This window comes from Papaver somniferum, chromosome 9 (genome assembly GCF_003573695.1).
Source record: "Papaver somniferum cultivar HN1 chromosome 9, ASM357369v1, whole genome shotgun sequence".
Taxonomy (NCBI): domain Eukaryota; kingdom Viridiplantae; phylum Streptophyta; class Magnoliopsida; order Ranunculales; family Papaveraceae; genus Papaver; species Papaver somniferum.
This window is the reverse complement of record NC_039366.1, coordinates 20,556,298-20,571,306: the sequence shown is the minus strand read 5'-3', so window position 1 is coordinate 20,571,306 and position 15,009 is coordinate 20,556,298.

The following is a 15,009-nucleotide window of genomic DNA, read 5'->3' as shown; positions in this document are numbered from 1 at the left end:
CCAGAGTTAACATACAAAGGAAATGACAAACGACAATTTTTAATTCTCATATTCTGCCCATATATGTTCGATCAAGTCATCACGCAAGCGAATATGCGCATCTTTGTTACGCATTGCACGTCGGCGTTGCTCAGCTCTAATTTTTGAAAACTCGTCACTATTTCCTCTTAATATATTAACCGGTGTTGCGTTGCTACGTTGTTCATAAACATGTGGCCAGTCACCGGGTAGACGCTCATCCTCGACTATCATATTAAGTAAGATAATACAGGTTTTCATGATATAGGCAAGCACATCTGGATTCCACATTCTTGCGGATTGTTTGATGATTCCAAATTGTTGTTGAAGTACACCAAATCCCCGTTCAACATCTTTTCTTGCACCTTCTTGCATCGATGAAAATATTTCCTTTTTCCTACCAACCGGATGTTTAATGGCCATGATAATAGTAGGAATCTATGGGTATATGCCATCACCTAGATAATACGGAATATCATATGAATGTCCGTTCACCTCGTAGCTCACCGGCGGTACTTTTCCTGTTACAAGACTTCGAAAAACATATGAACGGTTCATAACATTAATATCGTTGTTAGAGCCGGGCATACCAAAAAAAGCATGCCAAAACCATAGGCCATACGACACCACTGCCTCCAACACGATACTTTTGCTCCCTTTATACGCGGTGTAAGCCCCGGATTCTGCCGACGGACATTTATCCCATTTCCAATGCATACAATCTAGACTACCCAGCATCCCAGGATATCCCCGATCTTTGTTTTGCTTGAGCAACAGTTCAATATCATCAGCCGTTGGTTCACGCAAATATTCTTTCCCATACACATTTACAATCGTCTTACAGAACCTACGAGTGGCTTCCAGCACGGTGGTTTCTCTTATGTGTAAGTACTCCTCTATTGCATCTGTCGCACATCCGTAAGCTAACATTCGTACTGCTGCTGTTACTTTTTGATGAGGGTTTAATCCTATAACTCCACAAGCATCGTTCTTTTGAACAAAATATTTGTCTGCATTGTTAACACCTTCCACTATTCGGTTAAACAATTGTCGACGCATTCTAAATCTTCTGCGAAAAACATTGGGTGGTTGGTTTGGGTACGGAGAAAAATAGTCGTTCCATAGAAGTTAAGACCTTGACTCACGATCTCTTGGTATTTTGATACGAGTTTGAGGCCATTTTGAATTTGTAACAAGGACTCACAAACTAACGGCCATGTTATTTTGCATAATTGCTATTGCATCATCATCCGAGGAATAAAAACTACTATTAGAAGAAGAAGATGAAGAAGAAACAGAAGAGCAATAATGAGCGGTTTTCTCACAGTTTTCCATTACTATATGAAGCATAAGAGAGGTACTGCTATTCATATATTGAGTGACCAGGTCTTTAATTTATAACCAATTTTCAAGAGCATTAAAAAAACAAAAAATAGATATTGTTTTGGGAATGGAGCAAAAGTGTTTTCCAAAAAAGATAAAGTGTTTGTCAGTGACCTGATATGGCTATACTATATATATGGACGGTGAAAATCCTATACACACTGACTACTCGCTCAAACTTCAGAGGACTACTAAAGGGACATCAAACATAGTAGACTTGAAATGACTAGTCGCTGAAAGAATAGATAAGCAATTAACTATCAGTAGGTCTAGTATGACTACACAAAAAGATAAGAAAAGATAACACCAAAGACAGACCATCTAAATAGTCATAACAAATTAACCATTTATATTATCAGTATCCGAAGTCGTCGATCTTGGTGCCATAAAAGGCATGTGCGTTCTCGGAGTGGTATTGACTGAGGACATTGTTTAAGATGATCCTTGATTCATACAACTCCAAACTTGTGGTGGCATTGTTTGGGAAAAGGAACCGTATCCAAGGGGAGGTTGGACAGTGTGTGACGTACGGAAAAGAGACAGTTGTTGTTGCAAATCAACGTTCGCATTATTTAGCCTTTGTATTTCTGCTTCTTTCGACATAATAACGTCCATCCTCTCCTTCGTTTGTTTTAATGTAAAATCGCGAAATTGTTGATTAAAATCAGCATTTTCTTGAAATAATGTGTAAGCTTCATGCTGTCAAGAAAAAATAAAATACATAAGTACAAATATACAATAAAAAATCGAACGTACAATAAAAAGTCGAAAGTACACTTACTTGGGATAATAGATATGGAGAGGAGGGATATGTACATGTTCAGCAGGTTGTTCAATTGGGTCCGTATACAAGTCACCGACATACCCATATGTTTGGGCTTCCCAAATAGGATGAGTCACATAATCTTTGTAGTTGGTTACCATTCTCCAGTATTGTAAATATATATCATAATCTTTAACAACTTGCACTATCTTTGTTGCATCGACCAAACCTTCTTTTTTTAGGCGTTCAACTTGAATATTGCCGATATCCCCTATAACTGTGTGTAGTCTTATAGGAACAGCGAAAGTACAATAGTTTTGCCTCCAACACCTTTCACCAAGATACATGTTGTGCTGTACAGTTAGAAAGGGAATAAGAATTTAGTAAGTATGTTATATAGAAAAAAGCATGAAAAAAAAGGTACTTGGCATTTAACAACAATTATTGAATAAAATTTAATTATTAACTCACAATGCCCATGTAAGAAAATATATATCTCGAGTATGATATCCACGTAGCCGTGCATCCCATATCAGATGCAAGTACTTCTCTGTATGATTCCCATGGGCGCCATGTCACTTGTTCAGCAGTAAGCTTACTCAGTAAATCCCTACAACGGAAAATATCATTTGTATTCTTCGGTACATTCCATTTAGAAGATACAAACCATTTTTGTTCTGTACTCGCCTCTGGGATTTCTGGTCGACATATGCCCATGTATTCATACCCCCAAAACTACTCCATCAAAATAATTAGCCAATTTAATAACTTCGCAACAAAATAAATAATGAAAGGAGAAATAACTGGATTAAAAGAATACCTCTAATACTTGTAATGGACCGCATAGTGCCTTCTGTCTCCTCCCAGATAAACGGAGTGCCGCATACAATTTCGAAAACGCGGCACCACCCCAGTCATACGTGGATACTACATCAAGATTTTCAAAAGCAGCTAACCATCCAGCATCAATATAGGTCTTTGCATTAGAAAAGAAAAAATGTCCCAAAACATACATGAAAAAAGCAATTGCTACTCTATGAGAAAGGGTGCTATCATTTCCAGCCGCAACCAACTTGTCTTCGAAGAAATATGACCTTAAATATTTAATTGTAACTGAATTTGAAACCCACGACGGTGCTTTTGGACAGAGCGTGACATCTTGGATATCCGGAAAGATATGCTCACGAACATGTTCAAATTGGTACTTCCCCGAATCATAAGGAACATCAGGCCCATCACCGATACTCAGTCCAGTCAACATGATCCAATCTAGGGGTGAATCCCATCTCACCAAATGGGAAGTGAAAAGTGTTTGTTGGATCCCAAAACCGCTCAGCAATATAATCATCCATTGAATGGTTGGTTTCGCCACATTCTATGTTCAGTAAATTTTGCCATCCCACTTTTTCAATAATATATTTAGCTCTAGGACAGTGTTGTGAAATAGTTTGATAGTGATGAATTACCGATGCCAGAGATCCACGATGTTGATACTTCAATTTGTGCTCCCCTGTAAATGTGATGTCCGTAGTAGCATGCGGTTTATCATCTTGTATTATAGGAAACCTCCCTAACCGGGGAATATCAACCTCCTTAATTTTACCAGTAGGGATTAAGTTATAATCCTCTTCGGCTACAGATTTTTGTTTCTTGTTCGTCTTCATGCGACCATTGAACCGCGCTATGAATTTGTTCAACATCTGTGCACACACAAGATAGATGCAATCACATTATTAAAAGCCCAACCCTCATTATTCCATATTTTTATTAGTCCATCACCATTTATATTCCAAATACTATAAATCCTTAACACAAACTATATCAATTCCAAATTCTATAATTCCACGAACACAAATTAAATCGTCACTGATGTATTTCAAAAATCATTACAAGATTCCACAACCCAATTTAATCACTTCAAGATTCCATAAAAATCACTACAAAATCAATTCCATACATATAAATTAGCTCTTCTACATATGTAACACACAAAATTTACATAACTATAATTTTTCGCATAACCACATGAATTGTAAAAACACATATTAATCTATATAACCCACAAATTAAGTGTTGTACATATTTGACGAAATTTCAAAAAATCTTTTAGCCTAATTCACATGAACATCAAAAATAAACCAAAAAACAACTAAAATTAATCACCTCAAAATTCAATAAAAAACAATACAAATTCAATTATTTTTAACCATACTCACATACGTACAAATCATCTCTTCTACATATATAACACACATAATCTACATAACTACCAATTTTTACAGTACCCAAAAAATTTAAATCTATTCAATCCACAAATTAGGTCTTCTATAACTATTTTAAAATTTCTTTTAACCAAATTTACATAAGCAACAAATATGGTCTTTTTCACATACATATTAATCTCTAAAAACATAAAACACACATACTCAATTATATTTAACCAATTTCATATTCATATTTGTTCGTTAAAACCCAATTTTATATAAACTAATTTTAACAAATAAAACCCTAAATAATTTATAGAACAATATGGATAAAACAAAAGAGATTAAGAAAAAAAAACATACCTCTTTTGTAACCCATATTCATCAAGTATCTCGTTTTTTTTTTTCCTGCTCGTTACTGTGATGTGTTTAGAAGTTGTGTTTGTGGGCGGTAGAAACAAAGAGGAGGTAGAAAAGAAAAGAAGACGACGGAGAGGAGAAGATTAGGGTAAAGTCCAAGTGAACACGTGGGATATACGTGGTGGTTTCTCTTCGTCTGGGCTTTAATGCCACACGTGCTCAATACGTGTGTTAATACAAGTCAAACACTATACGTACGCCTGCCATGAGGCGTTGATTCATTCATTCGCCTGAGTGAAACCAAACGCGTTGATTATATGTACGCCTGAATGAGGCGTTGATTATACGTACGCCTGAATGAGGAGTTGATTTACCCGTTCGCCACACCAGGCGAGATTATACCTACGTCCCTTCTCCGAGCGTGAACTATATGTACGCCCCACAATCAACGTATTTTTACCAACGCCCCACAACCAGCGTAAACTATATCTACGCCTCTTCGGGACGAAGATTATATGTACGCTCCACATGCAAGCGTAGATTATACATCCGCTCGACTAAATATACTCCACTGCCTTAACGTGACATTCCAGACTAAACTCAAATTTGATCGTTTGTTTTGGTCTTTGATCTTTGGTTATGATCGTACCATTGTGGACGCTCTAAAAGTTAGTGACTATACTTCACTTTGTTTTATGTGATGAGCACATTTTTGTTAGGTTAAGCTTATAAATTTGCAATCAAGATTCAAAACTGACCCTAAACTATTAAAAAAATTTTTTTGCAGCCATGGACACTAATGGGCGTACCTATTTGTCCGAGGGTGCACCAAAATCCATTATAAGAGAAAACACTTCTCACCTATGGATTTGTACACCGCTTAGTAAAGTGGGACTCCCTATTAGCAATGGTATAAATAAAAAGGCAAGCCAGAGACAGTTTGCACCAAGAGACTCGCAACTGAAATGTGCTGAATTAGTTAAGATGGGTTATGTGCACATATGCCAAATGAGTGTAGTGCTGAATCTGATGCTCTTTTTACAATGATAACCACTTAGACTAATTAATTAAACAATTTCTTTGCAGGGAATCTTGATCAAAAGACAATTTATGTGGAATGAAGCACTGATTATTTGTAACTAATCAATCGAGAATGAAAAATAAGATCTTTATTTTGTTATTCTACTAACACAAACATACTAATAATCTGTATCTTAGATTTTGATTAGCACTGAGGGTAAGTTGTGGATTTGGTATATTTAATAATAAGGAATTGTGATATGAATGAGTCAGTCGAATAAGGTAACATGAGGTAAACCAATTATTGAATACGATTAGTTTAAAGTTTTATTATTGATTATAACCCATGACTAATTATCTTTTAAAAAATTGAGATTTGCCTATGTAATTGTAAACACATGCATATGACATATGCAAGCTTGGCGCTTGTGGCCCTTGGATCACTTGTTAGGTTATTACATGAATCAAGAAGAGTAACCAGAAATTTATATACGACGGTATATGTTTAAGTACATGATCACGATGGGATTTTTCTATTCTTTTTCAGGAAAAAATTATTTGAAACGAAAACATGGAACTCAACGACCGGTAGAAACATCAAGTCAACCTGTTTTGTGAGTTAAATCGACTTGATATCCAACCAACGGGTGTCCAACCAATAATTTTTTCTATGCTCTCTAATAACCGTATTTTCCCAAAAATTATCCAGGAACTTTCTTCTTCACATCTCCATCTTTCTAACTTAGATTTGCTCGGGTCAACCGAGTAGATCTAGAGAATCTTAGCAAGTATATATTTTATACTATGTAATTACTATCAATAAAACTATAATCCCTATTTAGATGATTATATGTTTCTTTTATACTCCCTCCGTTTCAAAAAGACAGTCCGCTTTGACTTTGTCAAGATATTAAGGAGACCATAATAGTTTACATGTCTACCCTTAATTAATTGCCTAATTTATTTCAATAAAACTCTTAGTAATAAAAACTACCAAAAATTGTTATGGGAATGTAAATAGGAAATACAAAAAGGAATGAAGGATATATTTGTTTCCTTAATTATACAAATTTCATTAATATTTTAGATTGGGTCCCATTAAAAAAAAATTGTAAATATAAAAAAACTTAAGGGTATATTAGAGAGTTCACTATAAACAGAAGCTGGACACAATTTTGAAACAGACCAAAATGGAATAGAGGACGGTCTTTCAAAAACAGAGGGAGTATCTTATTTTATTTTTATATCTGATTGTCTGTTCTAGACAATTAGATTTTCTATTATATATTGCAATTTCATACAACCTTCTAGGCGTTTCCAACGATTCTCATAATCGTTCCACACACATATTTGAGGGAGATCTACATCGATTTGACGAAGATCTACATGTGGATCCTTGGCGACAAGATTTGACCCCAATTTCGATCAATTGTGTTGATTACTCCTCTTTAGGAGCATCTAGTCTTATTGAAGACAATAATTTCTCAATTAAGAAGAATATTGAAGAGATTTTCAAATATTGATTATAAATTCTCACACCATCTCTCAATTTAATTCCTCAATGAAACACATGTATATTATGTTTTTGTATTTTAGTATAATTTTCATGTATTTTAAATTGTATGTTGTATCTCTTTGATGTAATTGCATGTATTCATGGCTTCTAATTGGGCATCGTAACCCTTCTGACCTCAACTAAATGAGATATTTGAAATAAAAGTTTGGGACAATAGCCCCTGAATGTTATAATGCTTGAAAGATCCTAAAGATAAAGGATACTTAATAGTTAATACTAGAGAATCATATCTTAGAGAACAATTTTTGGAGCTTTCAAGTAAAAATTTACTTAAAATGGAATCTTCAAGAATTTGATAGGTCCGTTTGACGGCTCACCTTGCCATCTTGATCAGGTACGAGTCCAGTTTTGGAGAAGTGATAAATCTCAATTTACACTAATACTCAATCTGAGATATGCAAATGAACTGAGGAATCCCAATTTACAGAGATATAGATGATCATTGCCATAAAAGTACAGAAAAATATAATAATTGAAATTCATGCTAAATTAGACAAACTAATCTTTTATTTTTAAAATTAAATAAATTGAAAATAGGAAAAACTATATCTGAATTTTAAATTGTTTAGTAAACGTAGGGTATTTCGTTTTTATTTTTCATATTGCTGAGCAACCTCAGTGTGAACACGTAAATCACGAAGGCATCTATATGTTCACAAACAATGTTCACACTCTAGGTACCATCTCGCACTGATAATACGATTGCATTGATTCCTTGGCTCAAAACCCTCGGGTTTATCATAGCCTCATCTAATAACATCGCGAGGGGCGTTTACGCAGGGGAAGATAAAGAAAACGAAGTATAAAAGTAAAACTCAAGGAGCGTTAAGCGAATATAAAGTGTTGAAATGTAAATAAGACGGGGATTTACGTGGTTCAGCACTAAGGCCTACATCCACGGGGTTGTTGTTTCACTATATACTTGATGGTTACAGGGATAGTCGAGTGACTTTGGAGTTTACATGGGTCTGTTTATTGTAAAGGACTAACTTACACTCACAATCTTTCTCTCTCCTTCTCTCCCTGATTTTTTCCGATCCCCTCACTCTTGGTGGAGAGGGGGTATTTATAGGGTTAGAGTGTGGGACCCATTTCTGAGGGCCGTTGGAACCTTATCTTTTTGTGTTTTGTGTCCATCACGCGGAGGTCTTCGTTCATTACTTGATCACGCAGAGTCATCCTCGTTCGTTCCACGGGTTGATCGACACGTATACTGCTCAGAGTGTTTAATGCGGGTAGTTGAGGCGCCTGCTCGTGTCAGACAAGTATCTTCTGCCCCTGTCACGTCCATGTCAGTTAACTTTCTCTTCACCGTTGATCTTAGCTTCTTTTGGGGATGAGATAAAGTAACTCTTCGGGAGTTTTTGGTGCTCCGCAGTACATCGTGTTTTCGGTGCATCTTTTAACTTCTTCCCTTAGATTTGTTCGGGCAAAGATCCGACGTCGCCGGGATAGGCTTCTTGGCTATGGGCGTGTGTCATCGTGTTTTGATGACTTTGCCTGCATTCTCTCCATGTATCTTCCTATATACACGTGTTCGATGATGAAATATGTACACACAATTTGCCCCTTTTCTTCGGGCTTGAGTGTTTAGTGGGAGCATTGAAGAAAACAGACGTTACATATTCTTCCTCTCTCCTAATAACTTCTCCTAGATACTTGGGCACGTTTCTTATTCGTGCATTAACTGCTCATTTAATGGGCACATTTCCCATTCCTCCATTAACTTCCTTCTCTTTCTTTCGAGTATATTAAGGAGAGAAGAAGAATTAATTTCATTCTCCTTGAAAATTAATTTCATTCTCCCTAAAAATTAATTTCATTCTCCATGCCAGTCTTCATTCTTTGTTCTTCAATCATTAAATTCTCTCTGCCATAGCATTAATCACACTCGCTTCTTCTTTGTTTCTGGTTTGTTGTCCTCATCCTGCTGCTGTTTGTGGTGGTGAGGTTTCTTTTCTTTGTTCCTGTTGTTTTAAGCTGTGTTGATTGTAAATTTTCTGCTGTTAATCGTATCGTAGCCTCCCATTTCTGTTGCTGTCGTCCCTTGTTTGTGATGAAGAACCTCTTTTAATGCTTGTATGCTGTGTTTGCCCCTGTTCTTCGTCTCAAATCAAGGAGGCCATTATTTTAGTTGTATTGATTGGACTTTTGAGTTTAGGGTTTTAGGGTTTTGTGGAATTTCAAGCATGTATGCTAGTTCTATGGTTTCTGTGCTATGTTGAGATGGACTGCTAATTTTGTGGTTTTTTTTATCTTTGGTGATGTCCTTGTGTTTGTTTCTAACTTGTTTATGTTGTACCTCTTCGCAGCCATGTCTGACCGTCCGCGGTTTCCTTATCAAACTCCGGGTTCTAGTCTACCGAGATCCCCTCCGCGCAGAGAGTCTCAAATGGATCCCCGTGGTATTAGAGTTTCTTCTTCTGGGGCGAAGGCCTCTCCTCCTAGGAAAGAGGGTCCCTCAAAATATCCTTCCGGGTCTCGAAACGCTGCCGATCGTGCGGTTTCTCGTCCTCGTGATGACGTTAGGTGTACGCAGACACCTCCTCGTGGTGTCGCCTTTGATGTTCCTCCTATGCGTTCTGTAGTGCCCGTGCAGCACCCTCTGCCGCCGCCTCCAGTACTTTCTTTCAAAGGGAAGAACACCAAAGGTGGTGTCCCGAGAGCTGAATCTTTTAGGAATCCTTCTTTGAAAAGAAGAGCTTCCGAGGCTTTTGTTGGTTCGTCCAATCCCGCGGAAGAGGATGAGGCTGCCCCGGTGATACGCAGCGTTTCGGTCAGCAAGAAGAAAGTTACGTTCAGGCATATTGACCTTGAAGTTTTCAAGGAAAAGCATGAGCTTCAAGCCTTCGAGGTTCGTTTCTATGCCCCTGAGGATGATATTACTTATGAGCTCATCTCGAAGTATCAGTTTGATGAGTTTCACCTGTTGACTACGGTTGGAGCCTTCGAGGCGGGTCTTATGCTGCCGTTGTACAAGTCTGGTGACTCCTTTTATTACGATGTGCTTGCTGGTCGTGAAGGCTCTTCCACCAATACTCACAGTCGTTCTGTGTCGCAATTATCGGGGAATTAACTCCGTGCACTGAGGGAGTGTTATCTGCGGAGTAAGGGGGAGATGACGATGACGTGTTACGTTCCAAATCCCGCGGAGAAGGAATGGTATACTCCTGAAAACTTCAACAACTCCTTTGGTGATTACGTCAATAGTAGGAACCGTAAACCGTGGAGTGTTAGCCTTCGGAATCTCGCTGCTCCTCGGGGCGAGATTCGTCTGTTAAGTGAGGTGAGCGATGCCAAACTGAAGTATGTTCCAGGCACCGAGGGGTCTAGTCAGCGGAAACTTTTTCCGGCACGTGAGAGGATCAAGCGTGACCATGATTATGAGTGGCACGCTACTGTTATTGAAATTGTTGGTCCTTGGGCGTACGGTCGGATTCCCGGTCCGCGCGGTTGGCGTCCTTCTGAGAGTAGCAGGCCACGTGAATCTCCTCCTGCTCGTTATGGAGATTTCTGTCCCTGGCGTTTAAATTGCGAAGGCATGAACTTTCCTTATGCCCTCGACGTCGTTGAAGGAGACGAGGAGGAAGGTTTTGGTGCTATACTTCCACCGAAGAGTGCCACTACTGCCAAGGTATGGTTATTGCAGATTCTGGCCGCGCCTCCTTTTTTTTTTTTAAATCAAACTGTTCGAGAAAAAAGATCACTCTGTTTGTGGAACGTGTTGGTTTGCAGGTGTCGAAGAAGAAAAAGATTGGGCCGAAGCAGTCTTCTACCATTGTGACGGGTGAGGCTGAGGTTCATGAAGAAGTTGCCAGTCCAGTAAACGAAGAGTTTGCCGAGGATGAGGAGAAATATGATGGGGAAGAACGCACTGATACTTCCCCTCCTAATGTCGAGGAGGATATTGGTGCGGGTTGTGATGGTGATGAGGGGAGAAATAATGCCGCGGTAGCTGACGGCAGTGTTATCGCTGATATGTCTGTTCCTGCTGGTGATGCTGCGGAAACTCTCCCCACTATTTCTCAAGAGTTCTCTTTTGACAAGATTTATTCCGCAGGGGAACTCTTTGACGATGCTCTCGATTTTCCTGAAGACTTCTCTCTGCTTTCCCCCAATGATGATTGGGATGTGCTCGGGGGTTCTGGTAAGGAAGACACTGTTGTTCAGGATGGGGGCGCGGATGATCATGATGCGCATGTTGATGCCGAAACTTGTGCTGATGGGGCAATATCAGCAAAGGGGAAGTCCGTGGTTGACTCGCCTTCCGAGGATTTCCCTCATTCGCTGACGTTTGAGGGTGAGGACGCCATAATGGATTGGCTCAAGAAAAAGGGTCTGCTCTGTGTCCCTCATCCTGCCCCGGTGGTTGCTGGTGAAAAGGATTCCGATGCTTATACCCGTCGGATGATGGAACTATCTTCCAAGGCGCGGGTATCTGAGATGTGGGGGAAAAGCTTGAGTGTTCCCGAAGCTACCCTCGTATCGGATCCTCCTACTTCTGTCGCGGATATGATTGCCATAGCCGATGGGTACCAATATGGTTTTCCTCAACAACGTGTCTTGGAGGTGAGTCTTCGTACATATCTCTTCGTTACGATTGAATCCTTCGGTGTAATAATGTTTGCCGTTTTGATGTGTAGATGATGAGGAGTGAGCATTGTAACCATGTGCTGTATCCATTCTTTAAAGAGAAATCTGTGAAGCTGGAGGCTAAGCTTCGTCACAGAGAATAGTAATTATCTGCGGCTGAGGTGGAAATAGAAGAACTGAAGAAAAGCCTTAAAGAGAAAGAAAGGCTGGGTGAAGCGGAGGCTGGTCTTCGTTCAGAGCTTGCTGCCGTTCGCGCTGAGTTAGAGCAAACTCGCATCCAAGTTTCAGCTTTCACAGGTTTGGTTCTTTTTCCTCTTTTACCCTCGCAGTTCGTCGTGATTCCTCTATACTACTTAGTTGTTCTGTCTGAGTCTCCCCACCCTATCTCCAGTGGGTGGCGTCCCCGAGCTGATATGGCTTCGAAACGAAAGGGCACGAAAAAAATCTCGTATCAAAGAGCTGGTCGAGAAAATTAAGAGCGAAGCCAAAAAGTGGGACGCTCGGGCTGAGGGATGGCGCGCAAGGGATGTTCAAATGGTTGATATGCAGAATCTATATAACCATGACCGTACTTTGTTCAATGGTACGCTGCTGTGGACACGTGAGAATCTGCGGGAATCCCGTGAGCGCACTTCATTGTTGGAGTCTAGGATACACCTTACGGAAGAGGAATTACGAAAAGCTCGCTCCCTTCCTTTTCCGGGAGTTAAGGAGAGCATGTTGTGTCTTACCAGAGAAAGGGACGATGCCAGAGCCGAAGTTGGGGCTCTAAGCAAAGCCCTTGCTGCGTCTCGCGCTGAAATAGCCCGCCAGGCTGAGTCTGAGAGAAATCTCGAAGTATGTATGTACAGACTTAGCAAAGGGGTATCAGAGATAAACAACGAAGTCAACCACCTTCGTCACATGGATTCGATGAAGCAGGTAGAATTAGATGCCAGTCAATTTACTCTCACCAACCTTCAACTAGATTATAAGAAATTATCCGCGGAATATGATTATCTTGATGAAGCGCGAGATGCGGTTGTTAATGAGTATGAAGAGGCTTCGGCTTGTGTCGAAGGTATAACCCTATTTCATCGAGTGTGATTGTGTCTTTTCTGTGCTAACTCCTTGGTGTTGTCTTTTTCAGAGATCGAGGGACAACTCCGCGTTGCAAATGAAAAATTTGAAAAGGCTCAATCTTCCTCAGCGCAGCAGGAAGAACAGACTAATCATTTTAAGAGTTTGGCGGCATCCCGCGAGGAGGCCGTTGGTGCTGCTTCTAAAGAAGTGAATCGTCTATCTTCGTTGTTATCCCAAGCCCACCAGCGGACGACAGTTATTATGCATAAGGCTCGGTGTCAATTGGCTGAGGAGACAAACAAGATGCTGGAGAAGATTGAGCTTGGCCTTAAGACCGAGCATGGCCTCTTGAAGAGCTATCCGCGTCGTTCAGTACCTGCCTCCTTTCCTGGCTCCTCGGGACCCTCATCTGGTGGGAGCGTCCCTCCAACTCTTCGGAACAACCATGCTGATGGGGCGGCATCATCTAAGTAGAGACCGCGGCATCATTATCCTTCCGTTAGATTTTTCTAGTATTTTGTAAAAAGAATATTTTTGATGTGTATTCCTTGTAGTGGCCTTGCCGCTTTTTGTAACCAACCTTTATGAAATGGATCATTTTTTTGATATACCTGCAATATCAGTTTGTTGTTTATTTTAAGCATTGTGAGGAAGGACACTAAAAACAAAAGAAGAGTTTTTTAAGTGTTTGGGTGCGATACCGAAGGGAGGTACCTTCGTGATCGTCTTGAGACCTGTCACCCCGCTGGCGAACCCTTGGCCAGAGGATTCCCAGACGGTGGGGGCCGAGGCAACGTTCTAGGATATGGAGTTAAAATATTTACATACACCCATTCCGTCGACCCGTTGCCTTAAGATTGGTTGGGTATCTCTTTCTGCTGGGGTTCCTTCCCCCTGGTCTTACACTTATGGACACTGATGGGGGAGCCCTGAGAGATTGTAGATTAACTTCTTTCCCCAATATTGTTGATAGGTTTTGTTTACTTGAATTTTAGAAAGCTTGTTTGATTGATAGGTTGAGGCCTGCAATTCCTCGTCCAGAGATAGAAACATGTAGAGCGGTCACGCTGCCTTCTTCTTATGGTCTTCTTCACGCAGATGCAAAGCTGCGTTGCTCCTATGGGTAATATGGTTTAAGCCACTTAGCATTCCAAGGATGCCGGAGGACCTCGCCTTTCAGATTGCGAAGGTAGTAGGAACCGTTTCCCGCAATGTCGTGTATTATAAAAGGTCCTCCCCACGTAGGTGCTAACTTTCCCCATCTCTTTTCTCGTTGATACTGTGGGATTGTTCTCAACACATACTGCCCCTCTACAAAATTTCGAAGCTTTACCTTTTTGTTGTACTCCCTTGCTAGTCTTCGTTGATAATTTTCCATCTTCTGCAATGCTGCTTCCCTTCTTCCTTCTAGATCGTCCAATCTCTCTAACATCATATCTGTTGTGAGATTTTTCTCCCATGCTTCGGTCTTTATGGTTGGCATGAGGATCTTTGTTGGGATGACTGCTTCAGCTCCATAAGTGAGGAGAAACGGGGATTCCCCAGTGGCAGATCTTCTTGTTGTTCTGTATGCCCATAACACATTATGCAACTGTTCACACCATCGCCCCTTATGTTCGTCTAATTGTTTTTTGAGGATAAGGGCGAGGGTCTTGTTAGTGGCTTCCGCCTGTACATTGCTTTGAGGGTATATGGGGGTGGATTTGTTCTTCCTTATTTTGAAAGTATCGAAGAGCATGTCTATGTTTTTCCCCTGTAATTGCTTACCATTATCGGACACGATTTCTGCTGGTATGCCGAACCTGCAAATGATGTTCTGGAATATGAAAGTAAACACATCCACGTCTCTGATCCTGGCTAAGGCTTTAGCTTCCACCCATTTACTGAAGTAGTCCGTGGCTACTATCAAAAATCGTCTTTTCCCTGACCCTTCGACGAAAGGCCCGACGATATTTATGCCCCATTTTGCAAATGGCCACGGGATATCTACAGAATTTAACATTGTTGCCGGCACGTGTATCTTTTTGGCG